The sequence below is a fragment of the Phocoena phocoena genome, chromosome 15 (genome assembly GCF_963924675.1).
Source record: "Phocoena phocoena chromosome 15, mPhoPho1.1, whole genome shotgun sequence".
NCBI classification, from domain to species: domain Eukaryota; kingdom Metazoa; phylum Chordata; class Mammalia; order Artiodactyla; family Phocoenidae; genus Phocoena; species Phocoena phocoena.
Window position 1 is genome coordinate 44,739,549 of NC_089233.1, and position 16,231 is coordinate 44,755,779.

Below are 16,231 nucleotides of genomic sequence, written 5' to 3' on the forward strand. Positions count from 1 at the left end.
TCTCCAGCATTTGTTATATGTAGACATTTTAATGATGGCCATTCTGACCAGTGTGAGGTGATACCTCATTGTAATTTTGATTTGCATTTGTCTGATAATTAGCAATGTTGAGCATCCTTTCATGTGCCTATTGGTCATCTGTATGTCTTCTTTGGAGAAATGTCTATTCTGGTTTTCTGCCCATTTCTTTTTTTGCTTGTTTTTTTATTATTGAGTTGTATGAGCTATTTGTCTATTTTGGAAATTAAGTCCTTGTCAGTTGCAGTATTTGCAAATATTTTCTCCCAGTCCATAGGTTGTCTTTTTGCTTTGTTTATGGTTTCCTTTGCTGTGCAAAAGCTTATAAGTTTGATTAGGTCCCATTAGTTAATTTTTACTTTTACTTCTATTGCCTTGGGAGACTGACCTAAGAAAATATTGGTACAATTTATGTCAGAGAATATTTTACCCATGTTCTCTTCCAGGAGTTTTATGGTGTCATGTCTTATATTTAAGTCTTTAAGTCATTTTGAGATTATTTTTGTGTTTGGTATGAAGGAGTGTTCTAACTTCATTAATTTACATGCAGCTGTCAAACTTTCCCAACACCACTTGCTGAAGAGACTGTCTTTTCTCCATTGTATATTATTGCCTCCTTTGTCAAAGGCTAATTGACTGTAGCTGTGTGAGTTTATTTCTCGGTTCTCTATTCTGTTCTATTGATCTATATGTCTGTTTTTGTGCCAATACCAAGTTGTTTTGATTACTGTAGTATTGTCTGAAGTCTGGAATGGTTATGCCTCCAGCTTTGTTGTTTTTCCTCAGGATTACTTCAGCAATTCTAAGTCTTTTGTGATTCCATATAAATTTTAGGATTACTTGTTCTACTTCTGTGAAAAATGTCATGGGTAGTTTGATAGGGACTACATTAAATCTGTAGATTGCTTTGGGTAGTATGGTCACTTTAACATTATTAATTCTTCCAATCCAAGAGCAAAGCATAGATTATTTCTAATATTTTGCTGTTATAAACAATACTACAGTAAATAATCTTATATATAGGTCATTGAGCACATGCATTAGCACATCTGAAAGATGTACTACTACAAATGATGGAAATACTGGGACAAAGGATCTGCACACTTATGATTTTGATAGATATGGCCAAATGCTCTGCATCGAATTTAAATGGGACACACCAGCAGTTTGTGTCCTCATTCCCTCATCAACACAGTGTTACAAGTATTTTTATTTATACTTTTGGGTTGTTTTTTTTTTTTTTAGTATTTTTAAAATTACAAGACAGGACAATATAATATATATTACTGCAACGTTTTTTTTTCAATTAACAATATATCATGAATAATTTTCCAGGTAGATAAACAGAACACTAACACACTTTTTCTAAGTAAAATTTATACTGAAGTATAAATATTCAGGACTTCTCTGGTGGTCCAGTGGTTAAGACTGAACGCTTCCACTGCAGGGGGCACAGGTTCGATCCCTGGTTGGGAAAGATCCCACCTGCCATGTAGTGTGGCCAAAAAAAAAAAAAAAAAAGAATAAATATTCAAAGATAAAAGTACACAAATCATAGAAGTATGGCTCAAGGAATACTTACAAAGAGAACACACTCATGTAACTACCATCCAGAATAAGAAGAAGATACTGACAGAAGGCCCCATTAGTCATCATCCACAAAAGTAATAAAATGATTCTAACACCCAGTTCCAACGTGTGTGTGTGTGTGTGTGTGTGTGTGTGTGTGTGTTTTCCCACACCACCAAGCAATTCTCTGATACCAGCTGGGTGTCCTATAATTCTACTCAAAATTTTTAAAATTAATTAATTAATTTTATTTTTGGCTGCATTGGGTCTTCGTTGCTGCGTGCTGGCTTTCTCTAGTTGTGGCGAGCGGGGGCTACTCTTTGTTGTGGTGCATGGGCTTCTCATTGCGGTGGCTTCTCTTGTTGCGGAGCACAGGCTCTAGGCGTGCAGGCTTCAGTAGTTGTGGCATGCAGGCTTAGTAGTTGTGGCTCCTGGGCTCTAGAGCGCAGGCTCAGTTGTTGTGGTGCACGGGCTTAGTTGCTCTGCGGCATGTGGGATCTTCCTGGACCAGGGCTCAAACCCATGTCCCCTGCAATGGCAGGTGGATTCTTAACCACTGCGCCACCAACAAAGTCCCTCTACTCAATTTTGACAGTATCCACCCAGAGACAGCATCAGACCCCACAGGTTAAGGGCTCAGTCCTACAAGACTGCCCCCCACCCCGACCTTCTTCAAGCACCAAATGCAAGTCCAGGTCATCATCTGTGCTTCTGACTGAGAGGCTATAGAATGGAGGTTTTAATGACACTTTCCTTGGGTTTATTTAATTTGCTAGAGCAACAAAGAGCAGGGAAATTCAGGAAAGGAGTGATAGACACTGCGTCCATTTCCCACTTTCACAGCTTCTAGGCTGAGGGAAGCTCCAGCCCACACCATGTGAAGTAGCTATAACTTTGAGAGAAAAACAGTTTTGATAGCTTACAGAGTTTGAGGCAACCACAGCAACTGAAAAATGAGTGAGGAATCCAGAAAAGGAGAACACCAAAGAGAGAAAGCTCTGAATTCTGCAAATGTTACCTAACTCTCCAGAAAACCCATGGACTATGCATGTGTGGAGCAGCCTCCAAGCCGCTCAGACAAGAATAAAAGAACTGAAATGAAATCTGACCTGCTTCAAGAGGCAGAGTTTTCAGTCTGAGTCCAATCTCACTGCCTACTAAAACAAACACAAATGAACACTCTTCAGAGAAATATAACAGAACCTTCATTCTCCACAACACAACTTCACAATGTCCAGGATACAATCCAAAATTATTCACAAAAATGAAGAACCAGGAAAGAGTAAGCCATTCTCAAGAGAAACCACAACCAGAGATTAACCTCAAGATGAATGAGATGTTGGAATTAGCTGCTTTAAAATCCTCTGCCAGCATAATTATACTCAAGGATGTGAAAGAAAAGATTCTCTTAATGAATGCACATAGCGAAAACCTCACCAGAGAAACAGAAACTATAAAACAGAGCTAAATGGAAATCTGAGAACTAAAAAACACAATACCTGAAATCTTAAAATTCCAATGAAGGACTTAACAGCAGAATGGATATGACAGAGGAAAAAGTCAGCAAACTTAAAGACAGATGAATAGAAATCATCTAATCTTAAGAAAAGAGAAAAGGGAATTTTTAAAAGATTAGCCTCAAGGATTAAAGAGACAATTGTCAAAGGTCTAGCATACATCCTAGAAGGAGAAGAGAGAGAATTAGGCAGAAAAACAGACTGAAGGACAAATGGCATAGATTATCCTAAATTAGGTGAAAAACAAAAATTTACAGATTCAGAAAACTCAGTAAACTCCATTTAGGATGAATGTTAATAAAGTCATACCCAGGCACATCAGAGTCAAACTGATAAAAACCAGTATAAGGAGAAAATCCTTGAAAACAGCCAAAGAAAAACAACACATCACATATAAGGACACAACAATTCAAAATGACTGCTGACTTCTCATCAGAAACAATGGGCTCCAGAAGACGGTGCAACTTCATCTTTAACATGCTTAAAAACAAAACAAAAGGAAAACTCTGTCCAACTATAATTTCATACAGAAAAAAATATCCATCAAGAGTGAAGATAAAATAATTTTTTGATTTAAAAAAAGCAACTAAGACAAATGCCAGCAGGCCTGTTCTAAAATAAATGGTAAAGGAAGCTCTTTAGCTGAAGAGAAATTATACCAGATGGAAACATATTTTTGGAAAGGAATAAACAGCATCCAGAAAAGTAAATATTGGAGTAAAATAAGAGAAAAATGTCTTAAACTTGGAAAAATTACAAACAACTAAAGTAAAATAATCATAACGTTGTCTTGTCAAATTTATAACATATGCAGATGTAATACACATAAAATCTAAACTATCATAAAATGGGTGAGATGGATGTATACATTTGCAGGATTTCTATATTACATGTGAAAGTGGTAGAATATTAACTCCAAATAAATTATGAAAAGTTAAGTCCACAAAAAAACCTGCACACAAATGTTTACAGCAGCTTTATTCATAATTGCCAATACTTGTTAATAACCAAAATGTCCTTCAATAGGTAAATAGATAAACTGTGGTACATCCATACAATGGAATATCATTTGCCACTTTTAATTAATTAATTTTTGGCTCTGTTGAGTCTTTAACTGGGGAAGTCCCTATTCACCACTTTTAAAAAATGAACTATCAAACCATGAAAAGGCATGGAGGAACCTTAGATGCACACTACTAAGTGAAAGAAGACAATCTAAAACGGCCGCATGCTGGGGCTTCCCTGGTGGCTCAGTGGTTAAGAATCCGCCTGCCAATGCAGGGCACACGGGTTCAAGCCTTGGTCCAGGAAGATCCCACATGCCATGGAGCAACTAAGCCCATGCGCCACAACTACTGAGCCTGCGCTCTAGAGCCTGCGAGCCACAACTACTAAGCCCGCGTGCTACAACTACTCAAGCCCACGTGCCTAGAGCCCGTGCTCTGCAACAAGAGAAGCCACTGCAATGAGAAGCCCGTGCACCGCAACAAAGAGTGGCCCCCACTCGCTACAACTAGAGAAAGCCCACGTGCAGCAACAAAGACCCAATGCAGCCAAAAATAAATAAATAAAATAAATTTATTTTAAAAATAAATAAATAAATAATAAAATAAAAAGGCCACATGCTATATAATTCCAGGTATATGACATTCTGGAGAAAGTAAAACTGTGGAGACAGTAAAAAGATCAGTGGTTGCCAGGGGTGATGAGGGAACATGGCTGAACAGACAGAGCACAGGGAATTTAGGGCAATGAAACTTCTCAGTATGACACTGTAAAGGTGGAAACGTTATTATGCGCTTAAAGAACCCACAGGATGTAAAACACAGAGAGTGAACCATAATGTCAACTATGGACTCTGGGTGATAATGACGTCAAGCAATGTAGGTTCGGTGAGGGATGTTGATGGTGGAGGAGGCTATGGGGTGGGAGAAGTATATGGGAACTCTCTGTACTGTCCATTCAATTTTGCTGTGAACCTAAGAGTGCTCTAAAAAAATAATGTCTATTAAAATTTTTTTTAAGAAAACAGAAAAAATGGTTGGATAAAATACTGATTATGCTACAACATTTATGACCCTTGAGAACATTATGCTTAATGAAAGAAGCCAGTCATAAAAGACCACATATAGTATGACTTCATGCATATGAAATGTTCAGAATAGGCAAATCTATAGAGATAGAAAATAAATTAGTGGTTGCCCTGGGCTAGTGGGGGCGGGGTGTCAGAAAGAAGTGGGGGGTGACTGCTAATGTGGAATTCTTTAGAAATGATGAAACTGTTCTAAAATTTGTTGTGGTCATGGTTGCACAACCCTGTGAATATACTAAAAACCACTGAATTATACATATTAAATGGGTGAATTGATGGTATGTGAATTATATCTCATTAAAGCCTGTCATTTTTTTAGAGTAAAGCTGCAATTTTTAAAAAGTAACTGGTTAGAACCCATACCATGCATACTTTAAACATCAGAATGCTAAAGAGGCCATATTAATAGACTTCTAGAGACAGGGTATTATCAAAGATAGACTCTTCATAGTGATAATTCAGCAGGAAGGCACGTCATATATATCCACATGCTTAACAATAGAGTCTCAAAATAAACAAAGCAAAAACTGAAAGAACCAAAGATAGAAACAGACAATTCCACAATTATAGTTGGAAATTTTAACTCCAGTTTCCCAGCAGGTGATAGAACTAGATTCCCCACCCTTCCCCCCCAAAAAAAATCAGTAACGATACAGATGATCTACACAACACCATCGACTACCTTGCCTAAAAATAAATATGCTGGGACCTCCCTGGTGGTGCAGTGGTTAAGAATCCGCCTGCCAATGCAGGGGACACAGGTTCGAGCCCTGGTCTGGGAAGATCCCACATGCCGCGGAGCACCTAAGCCTGTGTGCCACAACTACTGAGCCTGCACTCTAGAGCCCGTGAGCCACAACTACTGAGCCCATGTCCCACAACTACTGAAGCCCTCGCGCCTAGAGCCTGTGCTCTGCAACAAGAGAAGCCACCACAATGAGAGGCCCACACACCGCAACAAAGACCCAATGTAGCCAAAACTACATACATACATACATAAAATAAATATGCTGAGTATAGTGAGCAGTGGTTAAGCATTCATTTCATAATAATTTTTTGTCTCCTCAGAAAGTATAAGGATCTTTCAGCGGTCTGAAATCTTTCTTTAAGTCTTCGTAAAGAAGCTGACCAAGGTAATTTGCACTGATGCCTTCTTCCTTCTTAACATCCTTTTCCAAACACGAAGATTCATTCAAAACCATTCCATTTCCCCCAAGGCACAGTCCCCTTATTCTTTCCTCTTAGACTTTTTTTTTTTTTCTTTTGCGGTACGCAGGCCTCTCACTGTTGTGGCCTCTCCCGTTGTGGAGCACAGGCTCCAGACACACAGGCTCAGCGGCCATGGCTCACGGGTCTAGCCGCTCCGCAGCATGTGGGATCTTCCCGGACCGGGGCACGAACCCGTGTCCCCTGCATCGGCAGGCAGACTCTCAACCACTGCGCCACCAGGGAAGCCCTCCTCTTAGACTTATAAATTCTCTACTCCCCAGAACCCAGGTGGTTTTGATAAGAAGCCCTGCTTCCCTTCAGAAATGTGCTGAGGGCCAATCACAGCGGTCAGTCAGAGGTAGGGGGTATCCAGGCGGGTGGTTTTTGAGTGCTGCCAACACCACGCAGCAAAAAATGGACCTGGCCTGTATCCCCATTTCATCACACGGCAGCGAACCCCTGGAAGGCATTTGTTCATTTCCTAACAGCAAGCAGCAGAGTCGAGGCACAAGCTGGAGTCTCCTGCTTTTCCCAGGAGGTTGTTTCACCGCCAACGCCTTGTGATGTTCTCCAGAGTCTTAGGTTCCATAACACTGTTGCTTTTCAGTGGTTACCCGCCAGGTTCTGCCTCAAGAGACCCGTACAACTGCCTTCAACATAAGTGATTATCATGTAACGACCTGCATATGGCCTGAAAAGGCAGCCCCGTGTCCGGAGCATCTGCACACCAGAGAGCCTCCATCACACGGACGAGGCCACAGTGGGGGCTCACGCTCCTCCATCCTAAGGATCAAGGGCCCCAGGGCATGTCCTCTCCCTCAAACCACTTGCAGGTAATACAAGTTGCTCTGCATCTGTGGGACCGGGCTAGGACAGCAGGGAGGATATTAAAGAGGAGGTACCCGTTGGGGCTATGTACACCATGGGAGGATGCCAGGGACAGCTTATTTTTAAAAAGGAAGAAAGAAAAGCAAGTTGCAAAACTGTATTCTGTCATTCAAGAAATATTTACTGAGGGAATTCCCTGGCAGTCCAGGGTTTAGGACTCCGTGCTTTCACTGCTCAGGGCCCGGGTTCAACCCCTGATCAGAGAACCAGGGTCCCACAAGCTGCACGGCGAGGCCAGAAAAGAAAAAGAAAAAGAAGAAATATTTACTGAGCGTGGGCCATTCTAGGCACTTGGGACACTGCAACTAACGAAAAAGACAAACACTCTCGACCCGGCAAATAAGCAAATCTATCTTAGATGGTGCTAAGTGGTACAAGAGAAACAAAGCAGGAGCGGGTGGGGAAGTTGGCTCACAGTTTTAAATGGGTGGACTGGGAAGGCCTCCCTGTAAGGTGGCCTTTCTGCACACCTGAAGGTTCCCTCCCCTGGTCTGCATACATATGCTTCACAACCAGCCAGGTTGGCCTCAAATGATTTCAGGAGGTCCCTGAACCCCTGAGTACTCCCCTGCCTTCTTCTGAAACCTGAAATTCCTTTAATGAGGGTATAAAAAAACCTGTTTAATTACATACTCTCAAAGAGGAATATCTGATGGTTTTGGAAAAGCTGGCAGGCAGTGCTCCCATGTCACCAGGCGACCATGGAAGCATATGGCTGATGGCTGGGCTTTGCTCTGTCTTGGGAGAAGGGGGGCACCAATTCCAAGAAGACAGGGGCTCACTGAGTCAGGAGGAGCAAAGGGGGATATCAGACGGCACTCATCCAGGCTCTGCTACCTCTGCCTGGCTGGTGCAGGACAGAGCAGCTGTCTGCTGCGTGGCGCTTAGGTTGTGCGGCCGACACCAGGCAGTTCCAGTACACTAACCATGATGTTTACACAAGACAATTTAGCAGTGGTTGAGCACCCTGGAGACTCACCGATCACCAGCACTAAGCTGAATCCTTACCTTCTGCACCATCCGCACTAAGGGGAGAGGAGAGCTCTCTAGCAGACCTGCTCTGAAAGAAACGTTAAAGAAAATTCTTCAGATGGGAAGGAAATAATACCAGAGGGAAAACTGAAATTTCAGGAATAATGGAGGAGCAATAGAAATGGCAAATAACTATGTAAATATGAGACTTTTTTGTATGTACATGTGATGGATGGATGGATGACAGCAAAAAGCGAAACTTCTAACACTGAAGCAGTTTATGATGCATGAAGATGTAACACAAAGTGGTGGTGTGGTTTCTATGTTCCCCTTGAAGTGGCACAATCTTATTTTCAAGTAGGCAGAGACAAGCTAAATATGAGTCCTGTAATCTCTAGAGCAACCACTATACAATGATACATGGTTAAAAACTTCAAGAGTTAAAAAAAAAAAAACAAAAAAACAAAAAAACTTCAAGAGTGATTAAAATGGGACACTAAGAATATAGTCAATAATAATGTAGGGGAATATAGTCAATAATAATGAAATATCTTTTATGGTGACAGATGGTAACTAGACTTACGGTGATCATTTTGAAATGTACAGAAATATCAAATCACTATGTTGTACACCAGGAACTAACATAGTGTTGTAGGTCAATTATACTTCAAAAACAAACAAACAAGCTCATAGAAAAAGATATCAGATTTGTGATTATTGGAGGGGTGTGGGGAGGGGGAATTGGATGAAGGTGGTCAAAAGGTACAAACTTCCAGTTATAAGATAAATAAATACTAGGGATGCAATGTACAACATGATAAACACAATTAAACACTACTGTATGTTTTTTTTTTAATATTTTTTAATTTTATTTATTTTTGGCTGTGTTGGGTCATTTGCTGCGCACGGGCTTTCTCTAGTTGTGGCAAGCGGGGGCTACTCTGATGCGGTGCAGGAGCTTCTCTTGTGGAGTACAGGTTCTAGGTGCACGGGCTTCAGTAGTTGCAGCATGTGGGCTTCAGTAGTTGCAGCATGTGGGCTTCAGTAGTCGTGGCTTGCGGGCTCTAGAGCGCAGGCTCAGTAGTTGTGGCACACGGGCTTAGTTGCTCTGCGGCATGTGGGATCTTCCCAAACCAGGGCTCGAACCTGTGTCCCCTGCATTGGCAGGCGGATTCTTAACCACTGCACCACCAGGGAAGCCCCACTGCTGTATGTTATATATGAAAATTGTTAAGAGAGTAAATCCTAACAGTTCTTATCACAAGGAAAAAATATTATTTTTTCATTTTCTTTTATTTTGTATCTATATGAAATGATAGGTGTTCACTAAACTTATTTTGGTAACTATTTCATGATGTATGTAAGTCAAATCATTCTGTACATCTTAAACTTACACAGTTTTGTATGTCAAATATATCTCAATAAAACTGAAAGAAAAAAATGAAATAATAAAAAAAGAAGGAATACTAAGAAACATTCAAGTAATCCAGGAAAGGAAAAGAGAGAAATAAAAATATAGAGGACAGTTATATGTCAACTGTACCTCAAAAAGCATACATACACACACACCGGGGACAAACAGAAAACAAATAATAAAACGATAGACCTATATCCAAACATATTAATGGTTACATTAAATGTAAATGGTCTAAACATAGTGACTAAAAGAGAGGGACTATGAGACCCAAATACATGTTCCCAACAAGAAATCTACCTCATTTTTTAGTAGAAGGATGGGTAAAATAAGCCATACAAATAACATTTCTTTACGTGAAGTGGCTATATTAACACCAGAAGTAGACTTTGGAGCAAGGAAATTACCAGAGATATAGAGGGGCATTAAATGACTTCAAAATGTCCACTCACCAAGAAGACATAATAATCCTAAATGTAGATAAACCCAAAAATAGACCAACAAAATACATGAAGCAAAAATGGACAGAACAAACTTCTTTTTCAGTTCCACCGCTTTCCTGGGGCAAAACTCTCTGGAGCCAGCAACACATGAACACATAAACAGTAGGTGACAACTGGAGGCTGGAGATAGAGAGAAGGAGTTTAAAACTCCTGGGCTGGGGGAAGGGAGAAGAGATGACACACATTCATGAGTTTTACTTCCAGGATCCCCACCAGGTCTTCATGGTAAAGACTGGAGAAAAAAAAAATCTCTCATGATTTGGACAGGGAGGAGAGGAAAACTTACAGTTTTGAAATGCACCCAGAAAAAAGTAACCATTTTGAAAAACCACCCATAGCAAATGCCTTGCCTCAAAAGAAAACTATTTTATCAGAGTCTTATCAGACCTGTGGGGAAGGGCAACTTGATAACTGGAGCGTCTTCTAGCCTCTCTGTCTTACAACAGGGAGGAAAAACAACAAAAAAAAAAAAAAAAAAAAGAAAAAAAAGGAAAAACTAAGAAACTTCTGAAGGGCACAGTCCAGGACCTCAGGCCCACAAAAACAGTCTGACTCACAGGATTACAGAATGCTTTCCTCGCCTAGCAACTCACCACCACATGCACAGGGCTCCAGTAGAAAAGCAGTTCATTATACCAAGAGAGCTGCAAGACACAGATTCCATTTCAGATAGAGTTTCTGGGGAAACCTATAGACAGTAGGGAGACAACAAAGGACACTTGAAGAATCTGAAGCCTCTACCACTTCAGCAAACGTCAAACACAGTAGGAGTTAGGATTCCTAGCCAGAAAAACATAAAACCTCACACTACACATCTACTTATTTCAGTTCCTATTATCCGATATGTCAAGTCCAGTTTTCAACAAATAGTTACAAGGTGAGCTAAAGGCAAGAAAAAGCAGAATTTGAGGAGATAAAGCAGGCATGAGAACCTGACTCAGATATGGCAAAGATTTTGCAATTATCAGACTGGGAGTTTAACTATGATTACTATGCTAGGACCTGTAATGGAAAAAAAGTGGACAACCTACAAAAACAGATGGATAATATAAGCAGAGAGATGGAAATTCTAAGTAAGAATCAAAAGGAAATGCTAGAAATCAAAAAGACAGTAACAGAAATAAAGAATGCCTTTGATAGGCTCATCAGCAGACTGGACATGGCTGAGGAAAAATCACTGAGCTTTAATTTACGTCACTAGAAACTTCTCAAACTGAAAAACAAAGATAAAAAATAATGGAGGGGGGAAAAAAAAGGAACAGAATATGCAAGAACTGTGAGACAATTACAAAAGGTGTAACATATGCATAATTAAAATATGAGAAGGGACTTCCCTGGCGGTCCAGTGGTTAAGACTCCACACTTCCACTGCAGGGGGCATGGGTTCAATCCCTGGTCGGGGAAGTAAGATCCTACATGCTGTGCAGTACAGCCAAGGAATAAAAAATAAGAATAAAAATAGGGGCTTCCCTGGAGGCGCAATGGTTAAGAATCTGCCTGCCAAAGCAGGGGACACGGGTTCAAGCCCTGGTCTGGGAAGAACCCACATGCCATGGAGCAACTAAGCCTGTGCGCCACAACTACTGAGCCTGCGCTCTAGAGCCCGTGAGCCACAACTACTGAGCCCACATGCCACAATTACTGAAGCCCGCATGCCTAGAGCCCATGCTCCACAACAAGAGAAGCCACTGCAATGAGAAGCCTGCACACCACAACGGAAGAGTAGCCCCCGCTCACCGCAACTAGAGGAAGCCCATGTGCAGCAACAAAGACCCAATGCAGCCAAAAATAAATAAATAAATAAACAAATAAATTTATAAAAAAATAAAAATATATTTTTTTAAACAATGAGAAGGAGAAGAAACACAGAAATGAGCAGAAGAAACATTTGAAGTAATAATGGCTGAGAATTTTCCAAAATTAATGATAGATCCCAAAGTACACATCCTGGAAGTTTGGAGAACACCAACAAGGATAAATATCCAAAAAACTACACCTAGGCATATCATATTCAAACTGCAGAAAACCAAAGACAAATCCTCAAAGAAGCCAGAGGGGAAAAAAAATCTCACCTGTAGAGGAGTAAAGAATTACATCAGACTTCTCAGAAGTCACGAGCAAGAGAATGGAGTAACACATCTGAAGCACTGAACGAATAAACCACCAACCTATAGTTGTATATCCAGAGAAATTATCCTTCAAAAGTGAAGAAGAAATAAAGACTTTCTCAGACAAACAAAAACTGAAGGAATGCATTGCCAGGAGACCTGCCTTGCAAAAACCGTTAAAAGTTCTTCCAAGAAAAGGAAAATATATATAGGTCAGAAACTCAGATCAACATTTAAAAAGGGAAAGCATAAGAGAAAGAATAAATGAAGGTGAAATAAAGTGTTTCACTTTTCTTTTTCTTTTTCTTTTTTTGGCCACACTGCATGGCTTGCGGGATCTTAGCTCCCCAACCAGGGATTGCACCCTCGGCAGTGAAAGCACGGAGTCCTAACCGCCAGGCTGCCAGGGAATTCGCTCATTTTTCTTATTGACTTAATAGATAACTGTTCAAAATAAAAATAGCAACAATGTGCTGGGTAATCATAGCTTATGGATACGTGGAATGAATGACTGCAATGTTATGAGGAACGGGAAGGAGGACTCGGGAATACTCTGTTATGAGGTACCTGCACTATCTGTAAAGTGGTACAGAGTTATTTGAAAGGGTACATAGGGACTTCCCTGGTAGTCCAGTGGCTAAGACTCTGTGCTCCCAATGCAGGGGGCCCGGGTTCGATCTCTGGTCAGGGAACTAGATCCCACATGCTGCAACTAAGAATTCAAATGTCATAACTAAAGATCCCACAGGCTGCAACTAAAGATCCTGCATGCCGCAACCACGTGCCACAAAGAAGAGCTCGCATGCGGCAATGACAATCCTGCGTGCCCCAACTAAGACCCAACGCAGCCAAATAAATAAGTAAATAATTATAAAAAAAAAGCGGACATAGATTAGTTGCAGATGTATATTACAAACTCCAGGGCAACCATTAAAATTCTTTTTCAAAAGAAGAATTGATATGTTAAGAGAAGAGAGAAAATGAAATCATATAAAATGCTCAATTAAAGCCAGAGAAGACAGGAAAAAAGGGGAATATATTTTAAAAAGGAAACAAAGAATAGTGCAATGAATGGAAAACAGTTACAAATATAGTAGATATTAATCCAACTATATCAATAATCACTTTCAGTGTGAATGGTCTGAAAACACCAATCAAAAGACAGAGCCTGGGGGCTTCCCTGGTGGCGCAGTGGTTAAGAATCTGCCTGCCAGTGCAGGAGACACGGGCTGGAGCCTTGGTCTGGGAAGATCCCACATGCTGTGGAGCAAGTAAGCCCGTGTGCCACAACTACTGAGCCTGCGCTCTAGAGCCTGCGAGTCACAACTACTGAGCCTGCACGCCACAACTACTGAAGCCTGTGTTCCTGGAGCCCATGCTCCGCAACAAGAGAAGCCACCACAATGAGAAACCCGCACACTGCAACAAAGAGTAGCCCCTGTTCGCCACAACTAGAGAAAGCCTGCATGCAGCAACGAAGACCCAACGCAGCCAAAAATAAATAAATAAAATTTAAAAAGAAGACAGAGCCTGTTAGAGTGGATAAAAAAACAAGACCCAACCATATGCAGTCTACAAGAAACCCATTTTAAATATAAAGACACACATAGATTGAAAGTAAAGGGATAGGGACTTCCCTGGTAGCAAAGTGGTTAAGAATCCACCTGCCAATGCAGGGGACATGGGTTCGATCCCTGGTCCGGAAAGATCCCACATGCTGCGGTGCAACTAAGCCCATGCACCACAACTACTGAGCCCGTGTGCCACAACTACTGAAACCCAAGCACCTAGAGCCCATGCTCCACAACAAGAGAAGCCACCACAGTGAGAAGACTGCGCACCGCCACAAAGAGTGGCCCCCGCTCTCCGCAACTATAGAAAGCCCGTGAGCAGCAACAAAGACCCAGCACAGCCAAAAATAAATTTATTAAAAAAAAAAAGTAAAGGGATAGAGAAAGATTTACCATGCTAACACTAATCAAAAGAAAGCTGGAGTATCTATGTGGATCTCAGACAAAGCAGACTCAGAACATGGAAAATTATCAGGGATAAAGAGGGACATTACAGGGGCTTCCCTGGTGGCGCAGTGGTTGTGAGTCTGCCTGCCGATGCAGGGGATGTGGGTTCGTGCCCTGGTCCGGGAAGATCCCACATGCCGCAGAGCGGCTGGGCCCATGAGCCATGGCCGCTGAGCCTGCACATTTGGAGCCTGTGCTCCGCAACGGGAGAGGCCACAACAGTGAGAGGCCCGCGTACCCTAAAAAAAAAAAAAAGAAACCTAAAAACAAATATATATATATGATAGAGTAAGAATAGTGTTTGCAGCAAACTCTGTTGGAACAATGGAATATCCATATGCAGGAAAAAGAAACAACGAAAACCTCACACCTTATACAAAAATTAACTCAAAGTTTATAATTAATCTATACATAAAACATAATAGTACAACACTTTCAGAAGAAAACTTGGGAGGAAATCTTTATCACTTGGAGTTAGATGAGTTCTTAAAAAGGACACAAAAAGTAAAATCCATTTAAGACATCGATAAATTGGATTTCAGCAAAATTAAAACTTTTTGATGTTAAAGGTACTGCTCAGATAATGAAAAGGCAAGCCACAGACTGGGAGAAAATCTCTGCAAATTACATATTCAGCAAAGGACTAGCATAAATAATATAAAAAGAACTATTAAGGGGAATTCTCTGGCAGTCCAGTGGTTAGCACTTGGCGCTTTCACTGCCAAGTTCGATTCCTGGTGAGGAACTAAGATCCTGCAAGCCGCACGGCAAGGTCAGAAAAAAAAAAACCTATTAAAACTGAACATTTAGAATACAACCCTTAAGAAAAACTTGCAAGGCACTGGAATGGACACACTTCCAAAGAAGATACATGGATGGCAGATAAGCACGTGAAAAGATGCTCAAGGGACTTCCCTGGCGGTCCAATGGTTAAGACTCCTTGCTTCCACTACAGGGGGCATGGGTTCGATCGCTGGTCGGGGAACTAAGATCCCACATGCGGGGGATCTGCACCACAAGGTGCAGCAAAAATTTTTTTAAAAAACAGAAAAGAAAAGATGCTCAACATCTTTCCCCAATAGGGAAATTCAAATTAAACTACCATGAGATACCACCACACACACCTATTAGAATGGCTAAAATTAAAATGTTTAAGAAATTCCAATACCCAGAGCTGGCAAGGACAGCAAATGAAACTCACACATTGGTGCTGAAAATGCAAAATGTGTAGCCACTCTGGGAAAGCAGTTTCTTATGAAATTAAACAAAGATTTACCATGGGACCCAGCAATCCCATACCTCAGTATTTACCCTAGGAAAACGAAATGTTTACAAATGCAAATGTTTACAATAGTTGCGTTCATAAATGTCAAAAAGTGGAGACTATCCTAACGTCCTCCATCGGGTGAATGGATGGACCGGGTGTGGTAACCCTCACCTGAACGTTGCTCTCAGTGAAAGGACAAGCATCCGTGCAGCCACACCGACGCTGAGAGAAACAGCCAGCTTAGAAAGGCCACGTGCTGTAAGATTGCATTTATGTGACATTTTGGAAAAGGCAAGACTATGGGGTCAGCAAACACGGGCAGGGTTAGGACTACCCAAGGGCAGCACGTGTTTTGGGTGATGCAACTGTTGTGTTCTCATAGTGGTGACAGTTACACAACTCTGCACGTGTTAAAACTCTTGAAACTATACACACGCATGCACATATAAGTCAATTTTTGTGTAAGCAATTATTTTTTTAAAGGGAGAGAGAGGTCATTTTCCAGAAACTTCTGCGTTCAGCCTTGTAACATAAGAGCCCTGGAGGCAAGGGAACACCAAGGTCTGGTACTATCTTGGAATGGGAAAAACAGATAAAACACATATTGTGGGTTTTTTGTTTGTTTGTTTTGGCCACACGGCATGCAGGATCTTAGT